General features: G+C 43.1%; 1 pseudogene; it reads left to right on the plus strand.

The window, feature by feature from the left end:
* Positions 1-5,232: 5,232 nt before the first annotated feature.
* On the plus strand, positions 5,233-5,350 carry LOC124717415 (annotated as a pseudogene).
* The last annotated feature ends 1,642 nt before the right edge of the window (positions 5,351-6,992 follow it).

Consider the following 6,992-nt stretch of genomic DNA (forward strand, 5'->3'; position numbering starts at 1 on the left):
ATTTGACGAAGAAGTTTCGGGGAATGTACGTTTGTAAAACAGCGCTGTATGGAAGTGAAGAAAAGAGTGTTTGAAACCTGGAAAAGAAGGTAATCGAAGCCTTTGAGATGTGGTGCTACAAGGATGTTGAAAATTAGATCGGAGGTTACGATAAGAATTAGGAGGTTTGCTGCAGAATCGCATAGGAACACTTCCAAAACACTGACACTTGATGTGTTGGGGTTGTATCTGTAACAATTTAGAGAAAGGTAGTCCACATTCTGGACCAGTTGCGAAGGTACTAGCTATAAGCCAGAGTTTCGAGTGCTAACCGTGTGTTTCACATTTATGCGGCCGGCAGGGGTGACCGAGCGGTTCTAGGAGCTTCAGTCCGGAACCGCGCTGCTGCTACGGTCGCAGGTTCGAATCCTACCTCGGACATGGATGTGTGAGATTTCCTTAGGTTGGTTAGGTTTAAGTAGTTCTCAGTCTAGGGAACTGACGACCTCAGATGTTCAGTGCGCATTGAAATTGCTGGCGATAACATCATGCACTTTTACACTGAAAATGGGACACTTTTATATCAAAAGCATTGTACTCCATCTTTTTCTTAAAAAATTTATAATTTCTCCTATAGTGCCACAGTTAAGCGTTTCTGACGTCACAAGTACGTATAATACATTCTAGGAGAAACATAAATCCTACTTGTAATTCATTTCTTCGACAGTGTCGCCACCATTGATTTCGATACCTAGTGACTATCATAGATTTTAGTCCAAAACCGACCAGTTATTCTCGTGTGACTAAATGAGGAGCGGTTTGAATTGATGTCTGTAGTTCGGGTTCGGTCCCTATGAGTTATTATCGGAACTGAAAATACAGAAAAGAGAAAAATGCGCAATTGCCGTCGGCTATAAAGAAATAATTGCTTAAAATTTTAATGTTCAATAGTAATTTTATGTTTTTGTATTTTTATTTCTGATGATGACTTCAGACTGAAAGAACACAGCCGGCCGGGATGGCCGAGCGGTTCTAGGCGCTACAGTCTGGAACCGCGCTACCGCTACGGTCGCAGGTTCGAATCCTGCCTCGGGCATGGATGTGTGTGATGTCCTTAGGTTAGTTAGGTTTAAGTAGTTCTAAGTTCTAGGGGACTGATGACCTCAGAAGTTAAGTCCCATAGTGTTCAGAGCCATTTTTGAACGGACACAAGTGATAAAATTTGCGTTATTTCTATAGTCAGTAAGCATGATGAAGAATTACAGTAGTTATTGAACGGAAAGAACAGTCTAATGAAAAGCCACTATGTATTGGTAGAAATCCGAAAAAAAGACGAAAGAAATTATGAATAGCAGAAATTACGTTAGTGATAAGCTTAAAATTAGTGACCACGAAGTTGACAGAGTTGGAGGATTCTGCTACCTGGGAAGCAAATTAACACATAACACACGAAGCACGGAAGACATAAAAAGGAAATTAGTACAGACGAAGGGGGCATTTCCGACAAAAAGATGTCTACTAGTGTGAAATTTAGGCCTTAATCTGAGGAAGAAATACCTGAGAATGTAAGTTTGTAGCACGGCATTGTATGGGAATGGAATGTGGACTGTGGAGAAACAGAAAACGAAGAGAATCGGACCGTCAGAGACGTGATGCTTCTAACAATACCACCACTTGCAAAGTAGGTTAGAAATCAGATTAGTAATGTTGCTCACGCAGCATATGTTCGCTTTATTGGGCAACAAAAAAATTATTGACCGTGGATGGTATCGTCAGAATGGAAATAATGAAGTCACTGTAGAAATGTCATTAATTTTGGCACTTATCTTGAATGGATTCCCACGTAGATTTCGTCGAAGTTGTTATTGCTCATCTTGTTGATTCTAGGGTGATTCCACTTTGACTGCTAGAAGGTCCATATCTGTATTTTAGCAATATTTGAAGACCTAACAAATGAGTTTTTCAGGAAATTCTTAATGATCAAACAATTCCAGGTCAGAACAGTGGTATGGTAGAAATAATTTTTGACTTGGTGTTCACGATCCACATTTTTATTAAACTTCTTGTAAATTCACATATACTTCTTCTTAACTGTCACATCATCAAGAAAACAGTTTTGCATCAATCTTCATATATTTAATTTCCACTTCAACTAAACACAAGACTTGACTGTTCTTTTACAAAGCGAAATAACAACTTAACTTCTGGAAAGTGAAACAAAGACTGCTCTGCGCGCATTCGCGCCAAAACGGTTACAAGTAAGATTATGACAGTCTCACAGAAATGAATACACACAAGAACTATATCACTGTAATATATCGATACATCGGAGTACCTGTACATTAATAAAACCAAATGTGAACATTGTCACAAAAATATGTCTGTTACTTCGCAGAAAAGTAGAACGATATTACTGGTATCGAGAACTGGGGTTGGAGTGCCGTAATGGTCACGTAAATAAAGAACCATTACATGCTGTAGAAATATGTTGAAAATTAGGACGGATGAGATACAAGAAGTAAGAAATCAGATTTTGTGCAGAATCAGTGAGGAAAGGAACACATGAAAAACACTATCCGGAAGGAGAGGCAGGATGATAGGAAATCCGTTAAGGCATCAATAAGCCTTCCATAGTACCACAGGGAGCCGTAAAGAGTAAAACTGCAACAGCAGTGAGGGGGGGGGGGGGAGGGGGGGGAAGCCGGAGGAGAACGATATATACCTTCCGCCATATACAGTACTCTGATTTGCAAACTGCAAGGGTAGGTGGAGACACGAAAGCTAGATGAAAACCAGTGCTTAATTTCTAAAAATGCCTCACTTCGACCATACAACACACCCCACTTCCCCCCTACCTACCCACCCCCCTGTTCCCCAGCCATAACAACGTTAGTTTCGGTTTTTGAAGACTTTTGATAAAACTTAACAATCCGAAATCATTCGTTACAAACTAATGTTGTGAAATTCAGGATTTTAAAACATAATTTCTTACAATCGAAACAGTCATAACCGCAAAGTTTAATGTAAACAACAGTTTCTGCCGTTTGTCGCCGTAGAAGTATCAACTTGCCCCGTAGCTCTGCTCGATACATATCGGCACAAATCGGCAGTCTTCGTAACTGTGACGTCACATGTTCAACTGCTGCCAGCCACATCGTTGAAACAGTTGCGTTGTAGCTGCTCGGTGTAGGTGAAGTTTTGTGCGTGCACTTGTATTCCTACGTTTCAGAAAAGCTCACCGTAATTTCTTGACTACAATATTTCATTACCTGACACATAATGATGTGAGAAAAGTCATCGGATACCTCCTAATGTCGTGTCGAACCTCCATTTGGTCGGCACAACGCAGCAACTCGACATAGCATGGACTCAACAAGTCTTTGAAAGTCCCCTGCAGAAATATCGAGCCCTGCTGAGTCTGTAGCCGTCTGTAACTGCAAAGGTGTTGCTGGTGCAGTATTTCGTTCACCAACAGACCTCTCAATTATACCGCGTAAATGTCCGATGGGATTCATGCTGGGCGATCTGGGTGGGAAAATCATTTGCTCGAATTGTCCTGTATGTTCTCCAAACCAATCGTGAATAACTGCGGTCCAGTGACATGGCACATTGCCATCCATAAAAATTCCATCGTTACTTGCGACCATGACGTCTGTAATGGCTGCAAGTCGTCTACAAATAGCTGAACAGAGCAAAATGGTTCAAATGGCTCTTGGCACTATGGGACTTACCTTCTGAGGTCATCAGTCCCCTAGAACTTAGAACTACTTCAACCTAACTAACCTAAGGACATCACACACATCCATGCCCGAGGCAGGATTCGAACCTGCGACCGTAGCGGTCACGCGGTTCCAACTGTAGCGCCTAGAACCGCTCGGCCACCACGGCCGGCAAGGTTGTTTAAATTAAGTAACAATTTAACTAAGGCGAAAATGAAAAACTAAATCCTCTTTATTTGGACTATGTCCATTGTTTTATACTACAGATGTAGATATGTGTTGTAGAAACATTAAAACAATCATTCTCACAGCATTGAGCCAATGCTGCATTTTTACGTTTGCCGCTGTCTCATTACAATATGAACCAAACGGAACTGATCTGGAGCCAAGCTGCTGGATTTGGCCCGAGAAATAACGAGACTGTTAAGCTGCCAGACGTGCTGAAACTAACGCACGCAGCTTTTTCACACGTCACTGACGAACGTTGGCGGGATATAGAACGGCTCGTCAGAGAAGAAGCAAAGAAAATGCTGCGCCTGGATGGATTCGTGGATTCTGTTGTTGATAGGCTCGTTATCAATGTAGCAGGTAACATTTGCAATACTGAAACGCGGATTCGGATAAAGAAGGGGCTAAGAGGTTACCGGAGGACTGACAGTAATTAAAAGCCGCGCGGGATTGGCCGAGCGGTCTAAGGCGCTGCAGTCATGGACTGTGCGGCTGATCCCGGCGGAGGTGCAAGTCCTCCCTCGGGCATGGGTGTGTGTGTTTGTTCTTAGGATAATTTAGGTTAAGTAGTGTGTAAGCTTAGGGACTGATGATCTCAGCAGTTAAGTCCCATAAGATTTCACACACATTTGAACATTTTTTTGTAATTAATACTTTCAGTGGTTTCAGCATTCAACAGTATGGTGAAGTCGCAGCAGTATGCTTTTGCATCACTCGTAGCTCGCTCAGAAAAATTACCATGTGTTTAAGTTAGGTATTTTCGTAACTCTTGTTTGTAATTAGAATACTGTGTCAGGTGAGAACGAGAACATTTTATGCTTTCCGTCTGGTCACCTAAGAAGTGCGCGGTAGTGCTGGAGATTTGCCGAATATTATTTCATTCTCTTTAAATATTAAATGCCATTGGAAGCTGTATTGTTTCTTTGCCCGTCTCTTTTTACGTCTTAACTGCAACTGCTCGCATCATTGCAGGCTAGCTGGCCAGTGCTGTCCAAGTTTAATTCGCTGTAAAGCTGTTGTCCCGCACATTATCGCTCAGTCTAAGTGCGTGTAACACTGCATAAAACGTACCCTTAATGTCGTACTTGACTGTTCTGGTCACAACTCAGTTTCCGCTCCATGTGAAACGAAATGCAATAAGATTGAAGCAAACGCGGAAGAATACGTGGCGTAATGTTTACATCAGGTTTATTCTTATGATGAACAGAGTTTAGTTACACACGCCTCTGCCAATCGTGTGACGTTGTGTCCCATTGTGTTGGCGCAGCGGCGAAGTTTCGATTTAATACTCGTGTACTATTTTAAAGCCAACAGCCTTGCCGCAGTGGTAACACCGGTTCCCTTCAGATCACCGAAGTTAAGCGCTGTCGGGCTGGGCTAGCACTTGGATGGGTGACCATCCGGTCTGCCAAGCGCTGTTGGCAAGCGGGGTGAGGCAAACTGAGGAGCTACTTGATAGAGAAGTAGCGGCTCTGGTCTTTGAAACTGACATACGGCCGGGAGAACGGTGTGCTGACCACATGCCCCTCCGTATCCGCATCCAGAGACGCCTGTGGATGAGGTTGACATGGCGGCCGGTCGGTAACCGTTGTGCCTTCATGGCCTGTTCGCTAGGGGTGTACTCTTAGTATTATTTTAAATCTCCGGGGCCAACTTTTTCCAGTCAGTTAACAAAAAAAAAGTGTTGGAACGCCCTTGCAGCGCATTTCCCGTCGAAATTAAGCCGTACTGTAAAGGAATGGCAGTGGACTCTTCGTTGTAGCGGACGGCGTGTGGTATCGGGGCTGCAGCGCATGCGCACAGAAGTGCACATCCGTGCGTCCCACTGCAGTGGCCGTTCGTGTGCGGCTCTTGTGGGCCATCTTCCTGGCCCCGTCTTTCAGCAGGAATGCGGCCCGCGCACACTTTCTCCCACAGCCGTGGACCACTTGCTGGCTATAGCACAAGGCAGGAGCTGAGGAAAGCGGAAAGCCAAAGAAGCAAAGAAATCCCCCCCCCCAGTTCCACCGGCTCCACGTAGCCGTGTGCTGGGCTTTTACACCGGGTCTCCGCAACCCACCTGCTTACGGCGTGTGGCGGAGGGTATTTGTGGAGCCACTTCCATTTTCCCATTAGTTAGTTCCATGTACCACGGATCATTTGTACGATTAATCGTAATGAAGTGGCACGAGTCTGTTTATTTACTATTGAAGAAACCTGACGGTGTTCAGGTATTGTATTTATTTACAGCTGTGCGTCTACGACCGTACCACGCAGCGTGTGGCCTTGTGGTGTATGTTTGTGACGTCATATCTCCCGAATTATGTGTTGTAAAATGATGTAATTTTGTAGGTACATACGTGGATACTGCCTCGAGAATATGTTGGTAATAGAGTTAGTAGTTCAGAAGTCATAAATTTAAACACCATACACTATGCGGAAGTTTTTCACGATTGTCATTATGACATCATACCTCCCGAATTATGTGTTGTAGATTAATATAATTCTGTACGTACCTTCAGCGGCATGTCCGGCTGCTGTCTGCACTAGGTATTGCGAATGGCGTTACTAGCAGCGAATTAATAAATTTAAACATCGTGTACAATGCGGGGCAGTTTTTGACGTATCTCACTGTTTATCACGTCACACCTCCCGAATTATGGGTCGTACAATGAAATAATCTTGTAGATACTGAAACGTCCCCTTAGAAAAATTATGAATGACTGTGCTAGAAAACTTCTACGTTATTTGATACAAAGACAGCTGAGTAAAACTGAACCTACTCAGACAGTTTTCTCCTTACTTATTCTGATCAGCACTAAACTGACACACAATATTTTTAGCGCAACGCAGTCTGACTTTCAAAAATCCCTACAAAAGAATGGCCCTGAATAACAATAAGCTATACCTTTCATGAATCACTTACCCCACAAAAATCTTCGTTACTCGAACTACTGCAATACAGCGAGTGCCAATACTGCCAGCTAAATAAAGGATTCTGATTACTGAAGGTACTAACTACTGATAGGCATAGTTAGCAAATGAAAGATTTTGATAAAGAACAAACAATGTATTTACCTTGATAGT

The sequence above is a fragment of the Schistocerca piceifrons genome, chromosome 9 (assembly GCF_021461385.2).
Source record: "Schistocerca piceifrons isolate TAMUIC-IGC-003096 chromosome 9, iqSchPice1.1, whole genome shotgun sequence".
In the NCBI taxonomy this organism is placed as follows: Eukaryota; Metazoa; Arthropoda; class Insecta; order Orthoptera; family Acrididae; genus Schistocerca; species Schistocerca piceifrons.